Consider the following 25,100-nt stretch of genomic DNA (forward strand, 5'->3'; position numbering starts at 1 on the left):
ACTATTAGATCTTTCTTTTCTTTTCTTTTCTTTTCTTTCTTTCTTTCTTTCTTTCTTTCTTTCTTTCTTTCTTCCTTCCTTCCTTCCTTCCTTCCTTCCTTCCTTCCTTCCTTCCTTCCTTTCTTCCTTTCTCTTTCTTTTTCTTTGTTTCTTTCTTTTTCTTTCTTTCTTTTCTTCTTTCTTTCACTACTATTTCTTTTAAAGGAATCACTCACTATATGTCACATAGTGTGCTAAGCATTTTAGTCTAATTCAATTGTCCTACTGACTCTGGCAGGCATATAAAATGGTACCAGTTTTACAGATAAACTGCAGATCAGAGCATTGCCCAAGGTAACAGAGAGAGAAAATAAGAAAAGCCTGGAGATCCAAGTGTTAGCACAGTGCCAGTCACACAGCAGGGACAAAAAAATATTGCGTGGATTGATAGTTGACTGCTGAGATGAAGACCTTCCCTCTTGAAGCCAATTTTGTAAAGCGTGTTTGGAGTTCCTGTGTCCTGGAAGCCCCCGGTTCCTTCCTCCTGGGTGTCCAAGCACATAATCCTCTGTGGTCCTTTCTGGCAGCCAAGCTCTTCCCCCGCATTCTCTGCCTCAGTTAGGGAAAAGGTATAGTGGTGGGACAGACCACAGAACTTTGCAAAGACAGTTGATCTGGTGATTTTATTTTATTTGTGTGTTTGGGGGGGTCGGTGGATTTTAATTATGTTTCAAACCTATTCCCTTTCATTTAACCCAGTTCTTTAATTGCAATTAAGACAAATGAGCTAATTTTTAAAAATATTCAGTGAGTGTCTAATATCACCACTGGGAGGCAAGATTGAATGAGAAGCCCTGAGGATGCTATAGGCTTCTGGAAACATAGGATTTGGATCTGATATAGAGCCTTGATTTTAGTTCTTCTCCTGGAATCCATCCCAATCCACTGTGAGATGTGGCTCCTCCTTCATGGTTCGAACCACTGCCCATTCCCTCCAGGGAGTTCAACCTCATTTGCCTGTTTTCATTGTCAAGAATAATGATGATCATGACCTTTCCTATAGTACAAGACAGTATTTTTGGTATTTCAGGGGATCCCCGCAACTATACAAGGAGAAAAGCAGAGTGAGAGCAGCATGGCTTCTCCTCGACGGAAGCTCAGAGAGGTTCAAACACTTGCCTGGGCCACACAGCTAGAAAATTGAGTCACTGGGTCCAGAAACCAATGTCTAATGCTTGGCAAGGTACAGTTCCAGGATGACATTATTGATGGGTCGCCTGGTAGGTAACCCATACTCATTCCCTTTAACGGCATGCTCACTGGAGTGGGTCTCTCCTCCGCCACACAAATTAGTCTTGTCTCCCCAAATATGCTGCAAACAATTAATAGGAAGGACACTTCTCTTTTTCTTCCACTTCCATGGATCAATGCAGCCAACACTCTAAGAGCCACCATACTGCACCAGGGATGCGATGGAGATGGTACCTTCCTGCTCTCTGAGAGTGTACGGTCCAGGGCTAGAGTAATCTTTGATGACTTTTTGGACTTTTTACTATGTCCTAAGGTTTGCCTTCTCCATTTTTCAGGTGAGATGCAGAGAGGAACAAGGACCTATTTGGGTTGGGAGATCAGATTCCCATGGATTCCCCAGAGAAGCTGACCCCGGACCAAGCCAACATAGATGACAGAGCAGAGAAGAACATAGCTCTGGAAGACAGAGTCCAGCTCAGCTCAGCCAACCACTCGTGCGATCTTAGGAAGGCTACTTGCCTCTGAACCCAGCTTCTGCACCTGTGAAGCAAGGGCGCAGCAGCCAGCCCCCAGTTTTGCTCTAGGGCTCAGCTGGCAAAATGAACGTAAGGCCCGCAAATAAAGAGCTGACCCGGAGCAAGGGCTCAGTACATGGTAGCTGTCACCACGATTCCTGTGACTCGGTGGCAGACGTGGCCCAACTGGGCATCATTTATGTGCATGATGCTTTGGTGGTGCCCTCTGCCTGAGACGGTTCCTGACGGCGAAATGCTCTAAGTTCTCCACGCCGAGCTGTGCGCGTGGCCAGGAATTGAGCCCCCCCACCAGAGGGCCCATTTCCATGACCAGCGATGCCAGTGTCCCCTCGCTGGAAAGGGCGACAGGCACAGCTCAGGACACACCAGCCGCCAACAGGCTTCCGAACCCCGCCAAGCCCTCCTGCCCACTCGAGCACCAGTGGCGGGGTGGGGGCGGGGGTGGGGGGGGTGACTGTGCCATAAACACACGTTTGCTTTCATTTGGCTTAGCTGACTGTGTGTTTTGTTAAACAAATTTAGGTTTGGAAAAGATTATTTTTGGTACACTGCTGCATAATTAGATGAATTTTCATGAGTTTATTCTTGAAATAAACTTTGAAATTGTCCATGTTTTACTGTTTTTTAATCATCTGCAGATACTGTTTTTTGAGACTTAGCATGGAAAAAAAAACCTTGTTACATATCAGTTTAATTTAGATTCAAATAAAATAATTTTTTGAATTTGCAGCAACAACAAGTCTGCGAAAGTGGTTGTAACTGGTGCTGAGTTGTTTGAGGATCAAGATAATTACAGTATAAAGGATAAGAGAGAATATAATATCCTGGCATCCAGTGCCTATTCAGCTAATCCCCAGCCCTTGACAGATGTTCAAACACAGTATTTTTAAAAGCTGACTTTTAAAAAAACAGGGCGAGTCACTTATTAGATATAAACAACATGATAAGAAATTCAAAGTCTGACATCCCTTAGGAACTGTCCGTGCCGGGAAGCGGCGGCCACAAGGTAGAGAGTCAACCGCGCGGCGCTCAGGGCCTTGCCGGGTGCCCAGGCCGGCCTGGGGGGCGGCATCGCGGGGCCCCCCACCTCCCGGGTACAGGCCCCCGCACCGGCCCCCTGGGAGGCAGCCTTGGGGAGGCCATCCGCCTGCGAGGCAGTGGCGACACCCCTCTGGCGAGGATGCGGGCAGCCAGCCCCAGGACCCCGTGGCCTGGCCTTGGACAAGGGGGACAGCAGCCCCGAAGGAAGGCCAGGTAGATGGAGGGGTCAGAGCAGCGCCCTTGTGGGCTCGAGGATCACGCCTGCCTTTGGCCCCCGCCGCTCCTGTCCGCACATCCCCCTGATTGCCTCCTGAGCCTGCTATCTGCTGAGTGCCAAGGCCACCTGCGGCCTCTCGGGCTCGGGGATGAGTAAGACCTCATCCCTGCCCTGTGTCTAAAACCGCAGGGCAAGGGGCAGCCCGGGTGGCTCAGCGGTTGAGCACCCGCCTTCGGCCCAGGGTGTGACCCTGGAGACCCAGGATCGAGTCCCACATCGGGCTCCCTGCATGGAGCCTGCTTCTCCCTCTGGCTGTGTCTCTGCCTCTCTCTGTGTGTCTCTCATGAATAAATAAATAAAATCTTTAAAAAAATAATAAAATGAAATAAAACCTCAGGGTACAGCAAAGGAGGGCAGGCACATCCATCAGTCACCACGATTAGTGTCACTATTATCATTATTAATGATTGAGCTTGGTGTGTATACTAAGCTTATGTCCAAGTGTCCTTACGAGCCCCTGCAAGGACGTTTTGGAGCAGCCACTGTTGGCAGGTCCACGTTACAGGTGGAGACTACAGCGCAGAACGCATGAGTACGGGATGAAGAGGTTCCAGCTGGGGGAGTGGCGGGTGGGGGGCAGTGCTGGCAGAGGGGGGCCGCGGGAGTCTTCCCCGAGGGAGACGGTGGGATCCGAGTGGGGGCTGGAAGGACAGACGGAGTCTGCAACGTGGAGATGCTGGAGAAGGGCCTTCCGGGCACAGAGAACCTCGCAGGGAAACAGAAAAAAAAAATTAATTAATTAAGACACCAACTGCACCACGGATGGCACCGAATTACCTGTTTGTTTCTCTATTTACGTGGGGTTCAGTGCAGAAGGCGCTCAGCCCATCAGGACGCACACAGCGGACTGTGAATGCTGTGCCTTCCTGCTCTGCGCCAGCTTGTCACCCCGGGGGCCTTGACACTGCTTCTGTGTGGCCCGCGGCTCCGAGGTGGCCAAGTGTCCTGGAAAGAAGACTTCCCTCAGGGCCTGCGCCCCGAGTCCTGCGCTTGCCGTGAGGGGGGCGCCTTCAAAGGCGAAGCACCTGCTCCACCTGCCTCTGTTTCCACCTGAAGCTAATGCTGATCTTTCCCCCATGGCCAAGAGTTGCCTTATCGGCATCTTACTTTAAAACAATTGCAGGAAAGGATCTTCTTTTATTTTTTATTTGTTTTTTAATTTTATTTATTCATTAATGAGAGACAGAGAGAGAGAGTGAGAGAGGCAGAGACACAAGCGGGGGAAGCAGGCTCCACGCAGGGAGCCCAACGTGGGACTCGATCTCGGGTCTCCAGGATCACGCCCTGGGCTGAAGGCGGAGCTAAACAGCTGAGCCACTGGGGCTGCCCAGGATCTTCTTTTAAAGAACATTCGGGGATCCCTGGGTGGCTCAGTGGTTTAGTGCCTGCCTTCAGCCCAGGGCGTGATCCTGGAGACCCAAGATCGAGTCCCACGTGGGGCTCCCTGCGTGGAGCCTGCTTCCCCCGCTTGTGTCTCTGCCTCTCTCTCTGTCTTTCATGAATAAATAAATAAAAATCTTAAAAAAAAATAAAATAAAGAACAGTCGGTCCTTCCCTCCAAGCGCTCGCCCTTGCTCAGAGACAACGTTCCTCCTCGCAGATCTGCACCCAGGGCGAGGGACGGGCTTCCCAGGCCGTGCAAAGAGCCCGAGACAGGCCCCGAGCTGCGCGGTGGCCCGGCTGTGACCCGCCTGTGCCCGGGATGGGCCCAGCTAGACCTGGCTCGCTGTCACGTCCTTGGAGCCAAGGAGGAAGGGGCGGGCTGCTGAGTGTGACCCGCACTCCCGGAGTTGCCAGGCGGGGAGTTCTTGAGTATTTTCTGGGGACCAGACGCTGGCCCCCTGTGAGGAATAGTGTTGGGTGGTCTTAGGCCTTGCCCACGGGGGCTACCGGAGGTGATGCGGGAGCACAGAACAGGGAGACAGCTACCCCTCCATCGCCCGCCTACCCCGGGCACCGCCGCGTGGAGCAGACCCCCCGCGTGGTCTCAGTGGCATGCTCTCTTGGCAAGCTCTAGAAAGACACAGCGCTTCCAAAGAGCGGCCCTTCCAAGAACTTCTCAGTGCTGGCTTGCATGGTGGGAGGGGGTGAGCCTGGATCGGGGTGCACACGGGGCTGCGCTCCCTCTCTGCCAGCTCCCCTGGAGGTGTCCGCTTGCCCACCGTGCAGGGTGTCCTGCACCCTCCCCAGGGTTCCTGTGACAACCACAGGGCTCAAGGGACCAAGGCTCTGGTTATTGTCTTCTAACCCTTTGCACACATTTCCTTCTCAACAGTCATCTCAGATTCTCTGAGCTCATGCTCAGTTTTTTTTCTTTTTTAAAGATTTTATTTATTTATTCATGAGAGATAGAGACACACAAAGAGAGAGGCAGAGACAAAGGCAGAGGGAGAAAGAAGCAGGCTCCTTGCAAGGAGCCCGATGCGGGACGTGGTCCCAGGAGCCCCATGTGGGACTCGATCCCAGGACCCCGGGATCATGCCCTGAGGTGAAAGCAGATGCTCAACTGCTGAACCACCCAGGTGTCCCTCATGCTCAGTTTCAAAAGCTTCCTGTCATCTCTCCCAGAATAATAGCAGCCAGCCTTCAGGGAGTGTTTTTTTTTTTTTTTTTTTTTTTTTTTAATTTTTTTTTTTAATTTTTATTTATTTATGATAGTCAGAGAGAGAGAGAGAGAGAGAGAGAGAGAGAGAGAGAGAGAGGCAGAGACACAGGCAGAGGGAGAAGCAGGCTCCATGCACCGGGAGCCTGACGTGGGATTCGATCCCGGGTCTCCAGGATCGCGCCCTGGGCCAAAGGCAGGCGCTAAACCGCTGCGCCACCCAGGGATCCCCAGGGAGTGTTTTAGCTACCAGGGCCCCCTGGAGTTTCCATGTGTTACCTGGTGTCATTTGTACCCAAGCCTTAAGGTGTGGAACTTGAGGTGCGAACACGCTCTGAGGATAACGAATACCTGTCCTTCCTCACTCATAGCAGGAATTTCACTAAAGAAGAGCCTCGGGTGAGTGACAGACTGAATGAACGAATGAACAGTGGAAGGAAAGGAGGAAAGGAAGCAGATCACCCAAGAACACAGGACAAGAAGTGCTCACACACCTACTAATTGGGGAGATGACTTTTTTTTAATAATAAATTTATTTTTTATTGGTGTTCAACTTGCCAACATACAGAATAACACCCAGTGCTCGTCCCATCAAGTGCCCCCCTCAGTGCCCGTCACCCATTCACCCCCACTCCCCACCCTCCTCCCCTTCTACCACCCCTAGTTCGTTTCCCAGAGTTAAGAGTCTTCCATGGTCTGTCTCCCTTTCTGATATTTTCTACCCATTTCTTCTCCCTTCCCTCTGGAGAACCATTTACCATTCCAATGGTCCTCAAAAGAAAGCAGGGGTAGCCATCCTTATATCAGATAAACTAAAATTTACCCCAAAGACTGTAGTGAGAGACGAAGAGGGACACTATATCATACTTAAAGGATCTATCCAACAAAAGGACTTAACAATCATCAATATATATGGGGAAATGGCTTTGAGCAATTTTTTTTACCTCTCTGAGTTTTTCTTCTTCTGTTTGTAAAAAGAAATTACTGGCGCTCAAACAGTAGAAGGGCATACATGGAAAAGCACTTTGATTTGCTAACAGTAAGCGCTCATTTGTTGTTCTTATTGTTGGGTAAATCTAACCCAAATTTTTACTTGGTACAAGGGCTAATCCCTCCTTTCTGTGTGGTCTGCTTTGGGGCCAGCATCAGAATCCCTAGGAGCAGCATGAAAATTCTGATGTGCCCACATGCACCTACCATAAAAACCACAGATTCACATCATTCAAATAAAATAAACAGCTGTCCAGTCTGTTCTTGGTCACCTCCAATAACAAAGAGTTCACTATTTCTTGAGGCATTTTAACCCATGCTCACTCAATCCTAATAGTTGACCGGTTGCTTCTTGCATTGGGTTGAAATTTCCTGTCTACCTCATTGGGTGAGGAAATGGAGCTTTCTTGGTCTGGGCTTCTGCTTTGATCTAATTGGAATGGAAAAGTAGAGACTCACAGAATGTCAGAGTTTAAAGAGAATTTAGAAACCTCCTGCTCTGGGGCCCTAATTCACAGGTTAAGAAAATCTATACATGAGATCCAACTTTTCAGTTGGTTGGAAAAAGAATTTTATCATTCAAATTGTTTGTCTAGACTGCTGGATTGAAAGATTTCTCCTTAGGATTCATGAAGAGGAAAGTCACTTTGGCCTCATGTGTACAAAGTGCCTATTTCAGAACTATCTCTCTCAGACTAGTTTCTGTGGTGCTTGTAGTACATTGTGGCAGTGATGGCTCCTAATGGGTTCATGCCATCCTGCAGCCATGCCTTTGGGGAGTCCCCCCATATACTTATCTGGGTGTGGCTGTATTGATTTACTTTGGCAATTGTGGCACAAATTGAAGAGTGCTTGTGTATTGGGACCTAACCCTCTATTGCTTCCCTGGCAACCCCACCACTACCCCCGTGTACTCAAGCCTGGACCAGGCTGCTGGATGATGAGAGACATGTAACCTATTGCCTCCATCACCCCAATCAACAGCCAGTTAATTCCCAGAAGCACAGTCACCTCGCTGGCTGGCAGTTAACTGTAGGCAGGTGAGGGAACCCATTTATAACCAGCAGAAGAACCGCCCAGCTGAGCCTAAACCAAGTTGGCGACCCTCAGGGCCATCAGCTAAGCAAATGGTTGTTGTTTGAAGCTGCTTAAGGTTTGGGATGGTCTATTGTGCAGGGGTCCTCTAAATTTAATTCCATAGGCCATCCCTCTAACATGTCCATCAGTTCAGAACAGTCCTGGCAGTGAGTAGGTCACTAGTTAACAAAGTTTAAAACTCACAAGAGGAAGAGTTATTTTACTTTTAATTTATCTTTATTTTACTTTTTAATTAGCAAAGTTCATGGGTACGCAGAGATATACATGTACATTCTGAGGTCCCGAGATCCTCTTTAGGTCACAGGGCCAGCAGGTCATCAGAAAACTAAGGATTTAAATTTGGACCTGGCTCCAAATTTTAAGCTCCAATATTTTAATAGAAGCTTGCCAGACCTTTGATCAGGGCCTCCCCTGGTCGATCTCTGTGCTGGATTCTTGAGTATGCTCTGAAGTCTAATCTGCTACCACCCCACAAGAGTGGGAACAACCATTATGGGGCTGTCACAGAAGGAGGGGGGGGGGAGACAATCACGGCAGACCATGCACTAATAATTCTGATCACTAAATTGACCATGAGTGACCCCTAACTGTGTGCTAGATATTTTTCTAACACTTCACTTGTATTATCCGATTGAATCCTTGCCACAACCGACTATGGGTATTATTACCACCTCCACTTTGCAAACATCTAACTAACCCAGCCATGCAGGTGAAGAGCAAAGATTTAAACCCAGGACAACATATGCTGTGCTGCCTTTTGATATTTGCTCAGGTGGGCTTCCAAAAACCAAGTAGCCAGAAAGCCCACAAAATTATTTGCAGCTACTCGGGCCAATGCTATCTGCTCTGTGCCTGAGTTGTTAATGCATCGGTCTTAAGTTGAGGAGTTGTCGCTTTTTCTCTGCTCATTATTTTTAAAATTACCTCTGTGTCATCCATAGGTTGCTTCTCAAAAGCTGGACGAGGGAACATGGTGGCCAGCCCTAGGGCCTGGAGCCCCATAGCAGAATAAAAGCATATCTCAATGTATTTTTATCTCTGTGGTAGTCACTGTGCTGAGTCACCTCTACGTGGTGTACCTTGAGGATTCCTTACCACCACCCTGGAACGTCAATGCGATTTTCCTCACATTACAGATGACACTGAATAGCAAGTCCCAATCAATAGAACCTTGGGGGATCCCTGGGTGGCACAGCGGTTTAGCGCCTGCCTTTGGCCCAGGGCGCGATCCTGGAGACCCAGGATCGAATCCCACGTCGGGCTCCCGGTACATGGAGCCTGCTTCTACCTCTGCCTATGTCTCTGCCTTCTCTCTCTCTCTCTCTCTCACTGTGTGCCTATCATAAATAAATTTAAAAAAAAATAGAACCTTGGAAAAAACCGCATTTTACTACGATTGGGTACTTTCCTGGTGCCACAAAATGATTTGCCCTCCTCAGCTCGCCAAACATTTCTCCTCTAATTTTATGTGCTTCCTTCATTTACTTAGCAAACTCTTTTCCATAAAGGTAAAATCCTGTTAAGAGAAAACTGCAGGAACATCCAGATTGTTTCATCGAAAGAAATTCTGGTAGAATGAATGTGTGATTGCAATCCTCATTCCTAAGCTCTGAGCTTGGGGAAGGCAAACTGGTTCAATGTCCTGGACGGAGTCCCAACTCCAGTTGGGCGAGCAGGCCCTCTGACATTTGTGATTTACTGTTCAGATTCTCTAACCCCATGCATGCAGCGTCTTCCTCATTTTCTTGTTGCCCTTCAAGTTCTGTTGGTTTTGTTCAGATGTTTTTAATGAGTTTGTCCTGCGGCAGCCAGGGAATGGCTAACAAGTCTTCTGGGCCCTTAAAAACCCATTAGAATGTTATTTCTTACAAAGTGAAAAACTAACCTCATGCCAGATGCAAATAGGGCTCAAGCCATCAGAAATAAAGTTTGATTCTGAAAGAAAATTCCACTGAGACATGAAAGTTTTTCAGCTTGGAAAAATAGTCTTTGATGTCTAGTCCAAGTCGGCCGTCTGATATAATTATTAAGAGTATACATCGGCTTGGGTTCAAATCCACTCTCTGTCACTTCCTAGCTCAGTGATCTAGGGCCAGTTGCTTTACCTCTTTGTGTTTCTGTTACATCACTGAGAAACAAAAATGATACCTACCTCGGAGAACTATTAGAAGATTAAACACTGTATTACAGGCATAGAAGTTAGGATCTTGTTTTGCCTCGACAACCAAAAAAGTAAGTGACTTAAATTAGTAGAGGCACATTTCTTTCTCATTTAAAAGAAATTCAAAGCTTGACAACCCTCTATTGGCAGGGCAGTTCCATAGTTGTCAGGGGCCAGGCTTTGTCTACCTTGCTGCTCTTCCACCTTTGGCCCTATCTTCACCTCATGAGCCTCATGGTTCAAAAAGGCTGCCAGGCACCAACTCTCAGCTTATATTCTAAAGGGGAGGCGGAAGGAAAGGGAGAGGGAACAGAGGGCATAAAGTCATGTGTGTCAAGTGGGTCAGTATCTGTTGAGGCAATCTCCTGGTAGTTCCAACCAATAATTTCTTGGATGTTTTGGGGCTTCCTCAGCTGCGAGGGAAACTGGGAAGTGATCTGCGGTTGGACATACCGCTGTTCAGAATGAAAATGTGGGGTTTTGGCAGTAAAGAAGGGGAGAACGCAATCCGATCGGTAACCAGCAGTCTGGTTGTAACACTTACCTGGTGCCTGTTTAGTTGGCTGTGAATTCGGTGGAGGCAGCCTGCCTGGAGGGTGGGACGTAGCCTTTGGAGTCCGGTATGTCCAGCTCCATCTCTTACCAGGCATGACATCTTGAGCATTACCGAATTTACCAATGGGCCTCAGCATTCTTGGTTGTCAAACGCAGTTCCAAGTATTGACCTTTGGGGAATTCTGGGGGTATCCAGTGAGGACAAGCATTTAAAGGGCCTGACGCATAGTAGATGTTCAGTAAATGTGAAGTCCCCTTTCTCGGCCTTGCCGAACAGGAATCGGGGATCATCACCTCCCGCAGGGCCCAGAGAAGTGGTCAGAAGGCTCCCCGAGAACAAAGCTGCTCTGCCCCCAGGTTGCCTGCTCTCTGCCCACAAAGTGGTGAAGTGAGTGAAGCCAACCCTGTAATCAAACAATACCAGATACTTTAATTATAGTTTTTTGCCATGATCCGAATCACTGTTTTCATGTGCATTGCCGTGAATTAATCTCATAACAGTGGTGTTAATTTCCTGATGGATAAAGGAGTGTTTCGGCTACCGAGGTGTTCCACAGAGAAGGGATGGAGTTCACATTTAATTAGCTCCTACTCTCTGCCAGGCACTGTGCTGAGTGCTTTATAAACCCTGTCTCATTTTTCTCTCACAATAACTCTGCTGGTGGCTGTTACCACCGCATTTTATGAGTGAGGGCGCAGAGACTCAGAGATGTTAAGTAACGTGCCCGACATTACAGTTCATGCAAATCCCAGAACTGGAATTCGAACCATATTTGTCTGATGCCAAAGCTCACGCTCTTGCCACCATATCCTGCTACCTCCCTGCTTTCCCAGGCCCTAGAACCAAACAGCTTTTATTTATTTTATTTATTTGTTTAAGATGTTATTAATTTATTCATGAGACACAGAGAGAGAGAGTGGGAGGCAGAGACACAGGCAGAGGGAGAAACAGGCTCCATGCGGGGAACCCGACATGGGACTCGATCCTGGGACTCCAGGACCACGCCCTGGGCCAAAGGCAGGGACTAAACTGCTGAGCCACCTGGGCGCCCCCAAACAGTTTTTAGAACAGGACTGGTTAATAAATAAATAAATAAATAAATAAATAAATAATTAAATAAATAAATAAAAGAACAGGACTGGTGAGGCCTCTGGTGGGAGAGGTAAAGGAGGACTGACCTGGAAGTTGGCTCACTGCCTCTGAGTCCTGGCTCTGACTTCCCACCTCTGGGACCTCTGTAGGTCATTGTCCCTCTGGAGCCTCATATGCCTCTCTGTACTAAGAGGGAGCGGCCAACAGCACGGTCTGAGATCTCTCTCAGAGTCCACAAGAGACAGTGGAGCTGCGCACCCTCGTTTCTGCGTGTTCCAATATTAAACACACCTACTGTGAACTAACCTTCGCTGGGAGGAAGATGAAGCACAAACAAGATGTAGCAACTGTCTGAGGAAAGTTAACCTGAAATCTGGAGAAAGGGCAGCAGATTTCATCTAAATATGTGGAGATACTTGGAGGAACTTTCTAGAAATTGCATTTATCAAAGGGCTTCTGTCGCTGAAGGAGGTCTTCCACACATGGCTGGCGACCACATGATGACGGCACAATTATAATACTGAGCGGTTGGACAAAAGGGTATCTGAGACCAAATGCAGACCCGATACATGGTCATTAGAAAAGGATTAACGACACAGTCACAGCCAAACTGAAGTTCCCCATCCTCACCCCCCCCCCCCCAGTTCCAATCCCCAGGAACAACAAATAACAGTGGTTTTTCCTTCCAGATCCCTCTTCAAGATATTATCTTACCCATCGAGTATTCTGAAATTTCTATTCATCCTTCCGTGGTGGCTCACGAACGACTGCCCTCATTCTTTTTATCAGCTGCACGATGTTCTGCAGACAACAGGGCTGAGAATCATCACTGCACACAGATTTCCCACATTCCGTCCCTTTCTGCATTCCCTGCATCTCACCCCCAACTCTGCTAAAGATAGCATTCCTTATTGGTTCAGATTCATTTTGCAAGCTTATGTATGGTCCTGTCTTCTTAAAAATCCAGACCCAGCTCTGGGAATTTTTCTCTTTTGACATCTGCATTTCCTGTCTCGCTTCAGAAAATCCTTATTGTTCTGTCTTATTTAGCTATAGTCACAACAAAAGTGTCTTACAAACCACCCAAAAATATAGTGGCCTCAAACTGTAATCATCCGTGCATCGATGGATTAAGTATTAGCTGATCTAAATCAAGCCTGGCTTTCAGCTATAGCTTGGGTTCAGCCCTGGTCCACCTGTCTCTCATCCTCCTTGGATCAGTGGGCCGGCAGGGCGTGTTCTTTTCATGGCGATGGCAGACACACAGACTAGCTCGTGCACCTGCTTATGCCGCATCCACAGCATCCTATTGGAAGGCAAGTAGTACGGCCAAGACCAATGTCAACTGGGGAGGAAAAGTATTGTTTAGATCACGCTGGGAGGAGAGAAGAATATTATACCCCTAAATTTTAAAAAAGATAATCTCATTTTCTTTAGCTGTTTTATTGTTTGGGTTTTTTTTTTAAAAGATTTTATTTATTTACTCATGAGACACACACACACACACACACACACACACACACACACAGAGGCAGAGACACAGGCAGAGGGAGAAGCAGGTTCCCTGCAGGGAGCCCAATGTGGGACTTGATCCCAGGACTCCAGGATCACGCCCTGGGCCAAAGGCAGGGGCTAAACTGCTGAGCCACCCAGGGATCCCCTGTTTGGGGTTTTTTTGTTCAGTTATTTCTCTATTTGCATTGAATGACGTGCATGGTGTGTGTGTGTGTGTGTGTGTGTGTGTGCACGTGCGCGCCCATCTTAGAGATCCGGCATTAAACAAGGGAATGACCCTAGGATGTGGTGTCAGGAGGTGGGCAAGAGTGCTAGCAAGGGGTACCAAGGGGTACGTAATTATGAAAGATGAGGCTCCACTTTCCAATCTGGAAACCTGTCCAGTGTGCAGAGGTTTATGTAGACGTTCATCCCAGTCAGAGAGTCGATCATGGAATATATGAAGGGGCTCTCTCTCCATGCCGGAGAACTTGTTAAATGGAGGGATTTATATGACCTTGGTTGTAGGGCTTTGGTTGATAGTGGAGAACTCTACTCAGGCTTTAGTCCCATCAAAGTACAATCATTTCCACAGAAAACCCACAAAAGGCAGGGCTAACGGACCAGGGGTAATTTGAGGTTCAAAAACTGGAAAAACAGGGGCACCTGGATGGCTCAGTGGTTGAGCATCTGCCTTTGGCTCAGATCTTGCTCCTGGGGTCCCGGGATCGAGTCCTGCCTCGGGTTCCCTACAGGGAGCCTGCTTCTCCCTGTGCCTATGCCTCTGCATCACTCACGAATAAATACATAAAATCTTAAAAAAAAAAAAAAAACCACCCTGGAATACAAAAGCAGTAAAGAGACATCCTGTAGGCTGTCATGCAGTGTCCTTCATTGTGTCTGTCCTGGGAGGGACATGCCAACCTCCCATGCCAACCTCGGGAAGAGAGAGGCTGCCCGACGGCCACGAGCAGGACAGCGCGGTCATGTGCAGCTGCTCAGCCAGGCAAGGGTCTGGCTGTCCTTCACACACAGGCTTGAGGTATTTGTTCGACACCTACTTAGCGGCGAGGCTGAGCAGCGCCAGGGCGAAGGGGTGGGAGTGAGACCCAGGCGCTGGGTTGGCTTCTCCTCCGCTGTAATAACCATTCTGCTTGGCCCCAAACTTGCATGCTTCCCTTAGCAAAACACAACCCCGCAGGTAACCGGACTCATCTGCAGGCCGCTGTTTGGCACAGGTTTGGGGGATCCTATCCGGTACCGACTGACTATCCCTTTGTCGTGAACACTGTCCTAGGTCGACGGCTGTGCTTTGTCGATGCCACCGCAGGTTGCTATCCCCTTCAATAGCTGTCCGGAGCTCACTGCAGCCCCTGGCCCATGGCGGGGGGGAGGGGAGCAGCCTCGGGGGTGGAAGGCACCAGCTACAGCGGCCTCGCTACTGGGGCTGATGCGGGGGCCTCTCCACGTCTACACCACAGCGGCTGCCGGGGCAGGAGCCCGACAGCAAGTCAGCAAGCTAGGCCGGCTCTTACCCCCTGCCTAGCCGCCTGGCTAACCTACTGCCCCGGTGCAGTGCTAGCTGCCCTCTCCCCGGTCGGGGCCTGTATGTGGAAGTCAGACCCTGCAGAAAATCTTCTTTCTCTTTGCCCTACAGCTCATCTTTGGGGGAATGCAGGAAGGTCGCGGGAAGAAGGCGTACATGGGATTTCACTACATGGGTCTTGTCAACCTGAGGCTTAAGGGGTTCAGGCACGTCCCCCAGGGTGTGCCACCCAGGGTGTGCCAGGCTGCGTCTCTGCTCCAGCAGCCCAGGGCCTTTCTTTTCTTTCTTTCTTTCTTTCTTTCTTTCTTTCTTTCTTTCTTTCTTTCTTTCTTTCTTTCTTTCTTTCTTCTTTCTTTCTTCTTTTCTTTCTTTCTTCTTTCTTCTTTCTTTCTTCTTTTTTTTTTAAAGATTTTATTTATTTATTCATGAGTGAAACAGAGAGAGAGGCAGAGACACAGGCAGAGGGAGAAGCAGGCTCCACGCAGGGAGCCCGACGTGGGACTCGATCCCGGGTCTCCAGGGTCACGCCCTGGGCTGAAGGCGGTGCTAAACCTCTGGGCACCCGGGCTGCCCCGGGCCTTTCAACCACATGCTCTCTTTGAGAGGAGTGCCCTGAAATACAATCTGTTCCATCGTCTTCCGTTTCTCTCAACCTTTTGGTGCCCCCAAGACATCAGCGACTCGCACACCTTCCCACAGAGCTTCCCCGCTCCTGCTTGAGCTGGGACCACGCAGGGTCATCAGGCCTGTAGAAGCCACGGCTTCCACCCTCTCAGCATCCTTCAGAAGGCTCAAAAGGAGCCAGGCCTTTAGGATTGCGGAGGATGGGGCACCTGGGTGGCTCAGCGCTGGAGCATCTGCCTTCGGCTCAAGACAGGATCCCGGGGTCCTGGGATCAAGTCCGCATTGGGCTCCCCGCAGGGAGCCTGCTTCTCCCTCTGCCTGTGTCTCTGCCTCTCTCTGTGTCTCTCATGAATAAAGGAATAAAATCTTAAAAAAAAAAAAAAAAAAGGATTGCGGAATACAAGGAAATCAGAGAGGGCTCGGCATTCAGTGCCTGTGTGCGGTTCTCTCCTGGGGGCCTGCTGGGTGAGGAGCACCTCCGACAGAGCTGGCCAGCGCGGGCCTGTGGTGAACATACAGTGCAGCCCAGTGCCAAGCTGTCCCCTCGATTGAGGACAGTGAGGGATCTAATCCTTTGCCTTCGGCCGTGGAAGCACCTCACTGTGACATGTTGGGAACATGCCAACACCTGCCGAAATAAGAGAAGCCAGGGCTTCATCCTAGTTTCGCAGGAGACTGTGTTTGGGATTATGGGTTTATCGATAAAGGCACTGCCTTAACGTCCTGCCTCCTGGATTCCACTTAAATCGTCTTTCTCTGGCCCACAGTTATTCGCTTGGATGGATTCTTTAAGTTGCAAGAGATGGAAAGCTAGCCCCCATCTGCTCGAGCAGAAAAACCAGCTGCAGTGGGGCTTCCACAGCATCGCCAGGGCCAGCAATCCTGCTGCCTCCTCCTTGCCATGCCCACCAGCCCCCCTTGAGAGGGCTCCACTTGTCTGTGAGCTGGTCCTTCCCTCCCCCTCAACCTGGCTTCCTCCACGCAGCCAGGGTTGGTGGCAGCGTGCTGGCTGCTGGGCTGCAGACAGTTCTGGGCTTACGGCATCCTCCCCATCACATCAGAAATAGAGGAAGGTCATCTCTCTCTCTTGAGTCTGGATACAACATCCCAGGGAAAGTTCCTAATTCACCGTGCTTGAGATGGGCACTTATCTTTCAAATGGATGGCTTACCACTCTAGATGCACATCTGTCTGGGATGCTTTTTAAAGTGTCAGTACCTGAGCCCTATGTCCAGAGATTCTGATTCATTTGGTCTGGGGGGACCTGGATGTCAGCATTTTTAACAACTCGCTGCAAGGGATGAGAATAGCCAAGCTTGACTACTGCTTTAGACTCATCCGTTGATTCTTCAGAAATCAATCTTGAGCACCCACTCTGTAGCAGGCAGTCTACTAGGCATTGATAGAGCCGTGAGCAAGCCAGATCAAATCATTCTCATGAAGCTCACACTCGATGGCGCAAGGCAGGCAATAAACCCATTAATAAATGAATAAATAAATAGTGGTAATAAATAAATAAGTACTATCCAGAGAATAAAAACAAGACCAAAGCATGGGTAATGAGGAGAAGCAAGCCATAAGCAGCTTGGAAGGAAGAATATTCGAAGCAGAGGGGACAGCCGAGAGGCGGGAACAGATGGACCCTACTGCAGTGAGAGAAAGTGATATGGTGGCTGAAATGTGGTGGATGGAGAAAGAGCAACATGAAAGGGGGTCGGAGAGACAGGCAGCAGGGAGCTGCCAGGGAGCTTTGCAAACAAGGCCATGGGGCATGGATTTTATTCTGTGAGCAATGGGATGTCAACAGACATGGAGGACTAAAAGGACCCTGATTTATATGTTCAAATGCTTATTCTGGCTGCTGGATGGAGAAAGAAGTGGATGGAGCAAGAGTAGGAATGGGTAGACCAAGTAGGAGACAAAAGCAATTGTTCAGGTGATCAGTGATGATGGCTTGCTCTAAGTTGGCTTTGGGGAGAAGCAAATGGGCATAAGTTGAGTTTTGGAGGTTGAGTTGACAGGACATGACAATGTAACCCCTTCATTGTTCCTTCCACATCCTCGGTGTCCAGCGTGGGGAGTGGGGGGCGACATACTCCAGCAGGAGGAGCTCAAGAAATATTTGTTGCTTTAATGAAACCAGAGTCCAGAGGCATGAAGATGGAGAAGAAGGGATGGAAATACACCTCTGAACTCGCAGAGCCACAGAGCGGGTCTCTAATGAAGCCCAGGTCCTGGCTCAGCGCTTCACACACGAAGAAGGGGAGCCAATGGAGACCCAAACTTTGCCTGAAGACAGTCAATTTAGTGGCCCTGAAACCTGTGTAGGAAACAAAAATGCACACGGGAGATATGCAGAGAGGGCCCTCAGCTCTGCTCGTGGGCAAGAAGCTTGACATGGGGAGACACGGAACCACCATCATCGTAAAGAGGAGTGGAGCCTATACTGGTGCCAGTCTAGCTCGTATGGCTCCAAGAGAGCCAAATATTTGCTGGTGACATTAAGCAGGGATATAGACCCCGTGACCCAGCAATCCTAGCTTCAGTGTGCTTCCCAGAGAAGTGCTTGCATGGGTTTACAGTGACTTGTCATGACATCGTGAGGAGTGGGGGCGATGGCAGGCTAGGAGTCACCCACGGAGGAGTAGATGGGGAAACCAAGGCAGATGCACAGTATGCGCTCACGTGGGGTCATCAGCAGCATCAAACTCAGTGTGTCCAGAACGACATGGGGGACCTTAAAACCATGGTGTCCAATAGAAATGGAAGAACAATACCACAGACAGAGCATAGAACAATACCATATATGCCAGTTAAAAACCCATGCGCTGATGGCATGTGTACAAGGAAACATGCCTACCTGGGGGCATGTGTTCAATACATGCTTACTTTAGTGTAGATGCTGACAACAAGGAGTGAGCATAAGAATGGGGTTGTGGAAGGCAGAGTAATGCCCCCACCCGGGCCCCCGCCCCCAGAGATGTCCACATCGTAATCCCCAGAACCTGTGGGTCTGTTTTGTGATGTGCCTGAGAGAATTAGGGTTACAGATGGAATTAACATTGCTAATCAGCAGGTAGAGAGAGGAGCCTGGATTACACAGGTGGGCCCAGTGTAACCACCAAAGTCCTTAAGAGTGGAAGAGGGAGGCAGGAGTATGGGTCAGAGGGAGATGTGACTATTTAGGAGTGATGGCAGCAGAAGGACGAGGCCCAAAGTTGCCGACTTTGAAGGTGGAGAGAGGGGACCATGAGCTAAGGAAAGAAGGAGCCTCTAGAGGCTGGCAAAAGGGAGGAAACAGTTCTCTTCTAGGGAATTCCAGAAGGGAAGGCACCCTGCCAACACCTTCATCTTCTCCAGGAAGATCCAAGTGAGACTTCTGGTCTAGAGAACTCTGAAATAGTTACATCTGTGTGGCTTGAAGCCACTGGGCTTGTGGCAATTCGTCCTGGCAGCCCTAGGAAACCACCCCGGGGACAGAGGGGCTCGCGTGGGTTTTGATGGTCGGCAACGAGCATTGAACTGTGGAGTCTGAATGCGTCTGCCCTGCTCGTCCAAGGTCCCAAATAATGCTGTCAAAATCAAAGGAAAAGGAAAATAAACAGATAACACCAGATGCGATGGAAACAGCAGATCCAGAATGAGTTCCCACCACGTCCCAAAGACTGAACTAGAACTTCATAGGCATGAAGCCAGCTTTGGTTCCTGGAGGGTGAGGTACTGGGACTTGCCAATCACTGGTATGGGGGGGCTATTAATATCCCAGGGAGCCTGCCCACCCCTCCTCCTCCAGGGAACGTCACTGTCCACCTCTTTAAACCTTCCCGATCTCTCGTCTTCCACCCCTGCCCCCCGCCGTCCGTGTCCCCTGGACCACTGTCAGCATCAGTCACAGGGCCGAGGGCCCAGCAAATCTGGCACTTGTGGAGCTGATCCCGTTGACGCTTGGGGAAGGTCCCGACTACCCCTCCCCACACCACCCCGGAGTATCTCATGAGTGGGACCATTCATAAAAGAGCCCTAGGACTTCCATAAGCTATTTATTCTCAACAACTTAGAGCAACCCTCGGGGCCCCAGTGTGATGTTTGCGTGTCTAATTTCCGTGAGCTATTGATAAGAGCCCACTCCAACCAGCTAGTTGTCAGCCTTGACTCCAAGGGCCTGGAAAATGTACTATTTGCAATTACTTGAAAAGAAACTAATTAGCTTTAAGGAGGAAACCATAGGTAGAAATAACTGAAATCAGCTGTTCAACTGTGCTTGGCAAAAAATTAAAAGGAGTAGGCGAGCACACCTCACATTGGTTTCCTTCGAAGGAAAAGAAGGGTTGAGCCTCGCAGAGGGCGTTTCTGTGGCCCAGCGAGGCCTCTGAGCAGAAACAGTGTCAGCGAAGCTTTTGGGTGGCTGAGAGGTCTTACAAAGTGACCTTGAAAGCCACATGTGGACTTTGTTCAGTGGCAGCGATGACAGGTATTTAAAAGAGAGAGCGAAGATAAACTCGGGACTTTAGAAGTGTGTGCCGAGCTTCAGCGTCAGGGTGAGATTTTTGGCATTTGGTGTATAAATGTGGTGTTCTCCTTCGGAAGTGGTCATCCGGGGTCGCTTGTCAAAAGAGATCGAAAAACACTACGTTACAAGTTCTCGGAGCCCAGCACTCGGCCTGGTAGACAGCAGGTAGTGATGAGAGACGGGACAGCCCCTGGCCGCGGTCTGGAGGCCAGCTTGAACGTGACAAGGGCGGATGTCCCCGCGGGAGGGTATCGCTAGCCGTCCAGAGGAGGAGCAGGAAGCAACAGCAGCACCACAAGAAAAGATGCTTCCAGATGTGAATCAGAGCAGGGACCAGCACTCTCACTGCTTACGGCAGCGACGAGAGAATTGCACGTTTATCGCCACAGGGTGCTCGCCGTGTCCTATGTTTGCATGTGTCAACAATTGTTATTTCCAGTTTATCCTTAAGGCACCTGAACTAGAGGGACCTGAAATGGTAACTGTTTCAGAAGAAGACTCTGGGGAAAGGATCTGGGGACGAGTTGCTCATGTGGCGGGCGACTCCAGGGAAGAGCCTGCAAGGACGGGAAACATAAGGTAGCGAAGGGAAAGAGGACAATGCAGTTTCAGCGACAATGGATTTATTTCTTGCGGCCACCGCCGGAGCTCAGCCCAGCTGGGGAACTCGGGGGCTTGGAGAAGAACATTTGCAGAGTGATTATTCCGGCGAAGAAGGGCGAGGATGCTAGGGCATTTAGCCACGGACTCCCTGTCATTGGCTGGTGCTGCCTTGAGGACATCACCTGGACCCTTCCATGCTTGTCCTGCACTCAGGCGGGACGTGCGCAGCAGGTGCTTGCTGTCGCAGACCTTGCCACCATAGCCCTGGAGGTGGGGACCTGGGGGGGGAGCAGTTAGGGCACCCACAGTGGCTGCCGTGGTGCAGCAGGCCCAGTTTGTCTGGGATACTCCCAGTCTGTGCTTACTGGCTGGGAATAATCCTAAACATCCCTCTGTGACTCCTAAAGACGTCCTCCTCTGGGTGGCTTATGTGGCCAGCCTGGGAAGCAGCAGCTGCAAGGCCGAGAGGCTGTGCGCTCTGCCTCCGTCTTGCCCTCCCCTAAGCGCAGTCGTGGCTTTCCTCATCTGGCCAGGAGAGGCCGTCCAGGCAGGCACATTGCTGCGCAGCAGGACTTTACCAGAACCGTCTCCGGGGTCCCTGCCCGCCACGCCCCCGTGGCACATGGTGATTGGTCACCCCCAGGCTCCTGATCCTCGTCCTGAACTGGCTGAACCAGAATCCCTGGGGCCTGGGGCTGATGATCAGCCTGTTGGAGGCTTTCTCTGGCTCATCCACACAATCAAGTTTGGAAACTACAGGCCTAGCAGAGGGAGACAAGGAGTGTTAACATTCTCTGAGGAGCTGAGCTGCAAGGTGGGGGAGTTAATAGCACGACCCCTGCGCTCCCCTGGTTCAAATCCCAGCTCTGTCGCTATGGCTAAGTGATTTCCGGCACGTTACTGAACTTCTGTGTTCCTCTCTGGGAAAAAAAAATGAGGATAATAATAGCATCTACTTTATCAGAGCCCTTATGAGGATTAGACAAGTTAATCCATATAAAGCCCTTAGAACAGTGCTGGGCACGTAGCAAACACTTGAAATGTTGGTTAGTGTTATTACTGACTTTTAGCATTATGCCAGGGATCCTACCTAGGCTGTGATAATAATCCTTAGAACAACCACACAAGGAAGGTATTATGGAGGATTTGGGGCAAATAGCTTATCTGAGGCTCAGAGGTTAACAAACTAGGGATTGTGTGTGTGTGTGTGTGTGTGTGTGTGTGTGTGTGTGTTGGGGTGGGCTGGGGGTGGGAGGTGGAAGTCTAGCCCAGATCTGTTGCACCTGCCTCCTTGTCCTTGTGGGGCTCATTCCCCGCCTCCACCGTGGCATCCCGGGGTGCACCGGGCCCTTGGGCCCACTGGGACTTCTGGGAATGGGGAGGAGGCAGGCCCACATGTGGGTAGCACTTACCTGCTGCATCCAGTCTGCCTTGGCCGGCGGGCTGGAGCTGCTCTCTGGGATCTGGTTAGCAGCTAATGATCAGTGGGCTCCGGCTATAATGATCGGATTAGCTGCGCTTTAATCACTGTCTATTGTTTCAGCAGGGAGAGAATTTCACAGCTCATTGACTGCTCTGACTCCTAATCTACACGGAGGAAACAATGTTGCAGCTCATCAAATGCAATCAGCTGCTAATTGAAAGGAAATGGAATTTTACAATTACAGGCCACCTTGCAGTGCTCAGGATTTCTAAGCACTTCTCCCCACCCTCCTTTGCCAGCTCAGCACTGGCAGGAGCACTTGACAACCTGCTAGAGACTTCCCTGAGAGCTGCATTTAGGACCTGGCCCATTTCTCCCCAGCCCCAGAGCAGCAGGAAAGGGAAGCAGCGTCCTCGCCAATTCCTAGGCTGTCCTTCAAGGCTCAGTGCAGAGGAAAAAGCTCGGGGCTGGGTGTGGGCAGAACTGAGGATGCGTCCTGGCTCACCTTCCCTCCTCCCCGCACCCCCCTGGCACCTTGTGACTGACTGTGTGACCTTGGGCATGTCCTCGTTTCTCTCCAAGCCCCACTTTCTTTCCCAAATCCCCAGATTTGCCAAACTCCAAGGTTCTTACCAGTTCCGATGATTCGGTTTGCTCCATTCTTGCTATTATCCCCATCCAGTGGAGAACATCTAGATTGACACCCTCTTTCCTGCCCGGATCACTGCTTTTTCAAATGCTTCCAGGGGGACGGTCTGAGGTCCCCCAAAGGATTTGTCCTGATGAGATTTTAATGGGACAGAAAACAAATTTGGGCAAGAGCCTACTCAGGCTTGCGATCAGACGTCTCTCTCCCCCTGTCCTGGATCCATTCACTCCCTTGGATGAGCATCAATCACGATTAATTCTAAAGACAGTCACAGGGGTTTTTCTGGGGTCTGTCTTTTTCCCAGTGAAAGTCTGTGGAGACAGGGCTTGGAGGAGGGCTATGAGCCAGGAAGAGCATTGCCACTTTTGACCCTGTCTCAGAGCTCCACTTCCAGCCGGCCTTTTCTCTGAGAACAGGACAAACGAGCATCTGCTTTGAGCTCTGGTCTGTGTCATCCCACAGTAACACTTGTTCTGTCCGGGAATGCATCCGAGGCCCACGTCACCCCGCAGTGCCATTTTCTCTTGGTTCCCATGGTCCGTGGGCTTCTCTGATGTGCTTATCAAACAGACACTGCAATATCACCACTTGCCTTGGGGCAGATGAGTTATGCTGTGTCTCAAAAAAAAAAAAAAACGGCACAATCAAAAATATTTTTTTGTCTGGCCAGGGTTCATTCTCAGTCCCGTTTCCCTCTCCATGGTGGACTAAGCCCCCGGGCCTGCCTCCCTGCGAGGTGGGCCGCAAGCAAGGAGGAGGAGGCCGACGCTGGCTGGCTGCGCCTCCCTTCCAACAAGGTCTGCTGCAGGTGGCACCTGACTCTTTCCAGAAGAAAGAGAACAAAGGCTGGGGTCTGAGTTAGGATTTGAGGGAGGAGGTGTGGATGGAGGAAACTCTGGAGCCCCGGGGCGGGCTCAGCAGTGTCACTAGGGAAGAAGCTGGCAGTGAGCATCGGTGGGGGACAGAGACAAGAGTCACTCAAAACGATTCCGGCAAGGGGGTCTCCTGGCCAAAGGGTCAGAGTTCAGGAAACCACAGTGGTGGGGAGAGAGAATGCCAAAGGCAAGAGTCAAATGGCCTAAAAGGGCAATGAAGAGTAGGAGATGCCAGGGGGCTGGGCGACACGGCCCGTGTTGACAGTGGCCAGCACGCAGCTGCTGCTCATGCTGCCCGTGTGCACGGGACCCGGCCGGGGTGGCCCGTGGGCACTCGTGTGGGCACGGGGACCAATTTCATTTGGTGCGCAGAACGTTGCACCCAGAGATTCCGGATGAAACTAGGCCCCTACAGTACTTTAGAGATGTCGTTGGCATTGGAGCCGTAACCCAGATCTTCATGATGTTTTGACCTGCAGGTGGGACAAAATGATGCAGGTTCAGAAGGAGAACGTGCCCGGGAAAGGTAACCACGGAATCGTATCTTTGATAGGTCGTTGGAGCTTTTCCTGTCTTGGTCAAAATTCTGATAAAAGTATAACTTAGCGTTGAAACCTTGGTATTGGGACGCCTGGGTGGCTCAGCAGTTAAGCGCGTCTGCCTTCGGCCTGGGGCATGATCCTGGAGACCCGGGATCCAGTCCCATGTCAGGCTCCCTGCCTGGAGCCTGCTTCTCCCTCTGCCTGTGTCTCTGCCTCTCTCTCTCTGTCTCTCATGAATAAATAAACAAAATCTTAAAAATAAAAAAAAAGAAATCTCGATATTGTGACCAAGATAGGGATGCATCAAATTTTGAATCATTTTCTTTTGATCATTTTTTGAAAATGTAACTGGAATATTTTGTGAGGCTACCACATTTTTTGAGATGTAATAAATAAGACCCATGGATAAAGTTTCATGGCTGCTTTCAAATTTATTTTCTAGTAGGAAATAAATGAATTAAATATATAATACGGGGACGCCTGGGTGGCTCAGCAGTTGAGCATCTGCTTTCGGCTCAGGGCGAGATCCCAGAGTCCCGGGATCGAGTCCTGCATTGGGCTCCCTGCATGGAGCCTGCTTCTCCCTCTGCCTGTGTCTCTGTCTCTCTCTGTGTCGCTCATGAATAAATAAATAAAATATTAAAAAATAAGTATATAATATAAAAAAGAATAAATATATGATGTAAAACTTTAATACGTCAATCTAAAATTAGTCAAGTCGGTACACAGTTATCAAAATCAATAAAAACATCTTGAAATCGCCTGTGGAGGCCCAGCTGCCAGAGCACGTACTCTGTGTGTACTGTGCATCTGCCACTTTGTGGCCTAACTTCTGCTCAGTGTGTCTTGATACTGAAGCACCACAGGGCTCTTAGGTGGTAGAAGGTTCCTGAGCTAGAACTCTTGCCTTTTCTCTTCTTCCATCGGGCTCCAGTTCTCCCCTCTGGCGTCACATTGAGCCTTGCTATTGAAAATGAAGTCCACAGCCCATTTGCGTCATTGGGGTCACCTGCGGGCTGGTTAGAAAATGAGGAATCCTGGGCCCCACCCCACTCCAGTGGATTTAGAGTCTGAAGTTCAACAAGTTTCCCAGGTGATTTGTGCGTCCATTAAAACTTGGGAGGTATTCCTGTAACTCCTGTAACGTATGCCGGCTCTTTACCGCATAAAGAGTAGCTTTTCATCTATTCAATAGCTACTCAGCTCTTTGAACTCAATCTTTTTTCCTCCAGGCATTTGATGATGAGGTGA

At 49.8% G+C, this 25,100-nt stretch overlaps 1 long non-coding RNA gene across 2 annotated transcripts in view; it reads left to right on the top strand.

Annotated features, from left to right (window-relative positions):
* Positions 1-1,202, top strand: part of LOC140614741 (uncharacterized) — a 119,299-nt gene extending 118,097 nt beyond the window's left edge. For both annotated transcript variants that reach the window (XR_012015530.1, XR_012015531.1), the window contains exon 6: positions 1,070-1,202. This is a non-coding gene — a long non-coding RNA (uncharacterized lncRNA). The remainder of the gene's footprint in view (positions 1-1,069) is intronic.
* The last annotated feature ends 23,898 nt before the right edge of the window (positions 1,203-25,100 follow it).

The sequence above is a fragment of the Canis lupus genome, chromosome 23 (assembly GCF_048164855.1).
Source record: "Canis lupus baileyi chromosome 23, mCanLup2.hap1, whole genome shotgun sequence".
Classification (NCBI taxonomy): domain Eukaryota; kingdom Metazoa; phylum Chordata; class Mammalia; order Carnivora; family Canidae; genus Canis; species Canis lupus.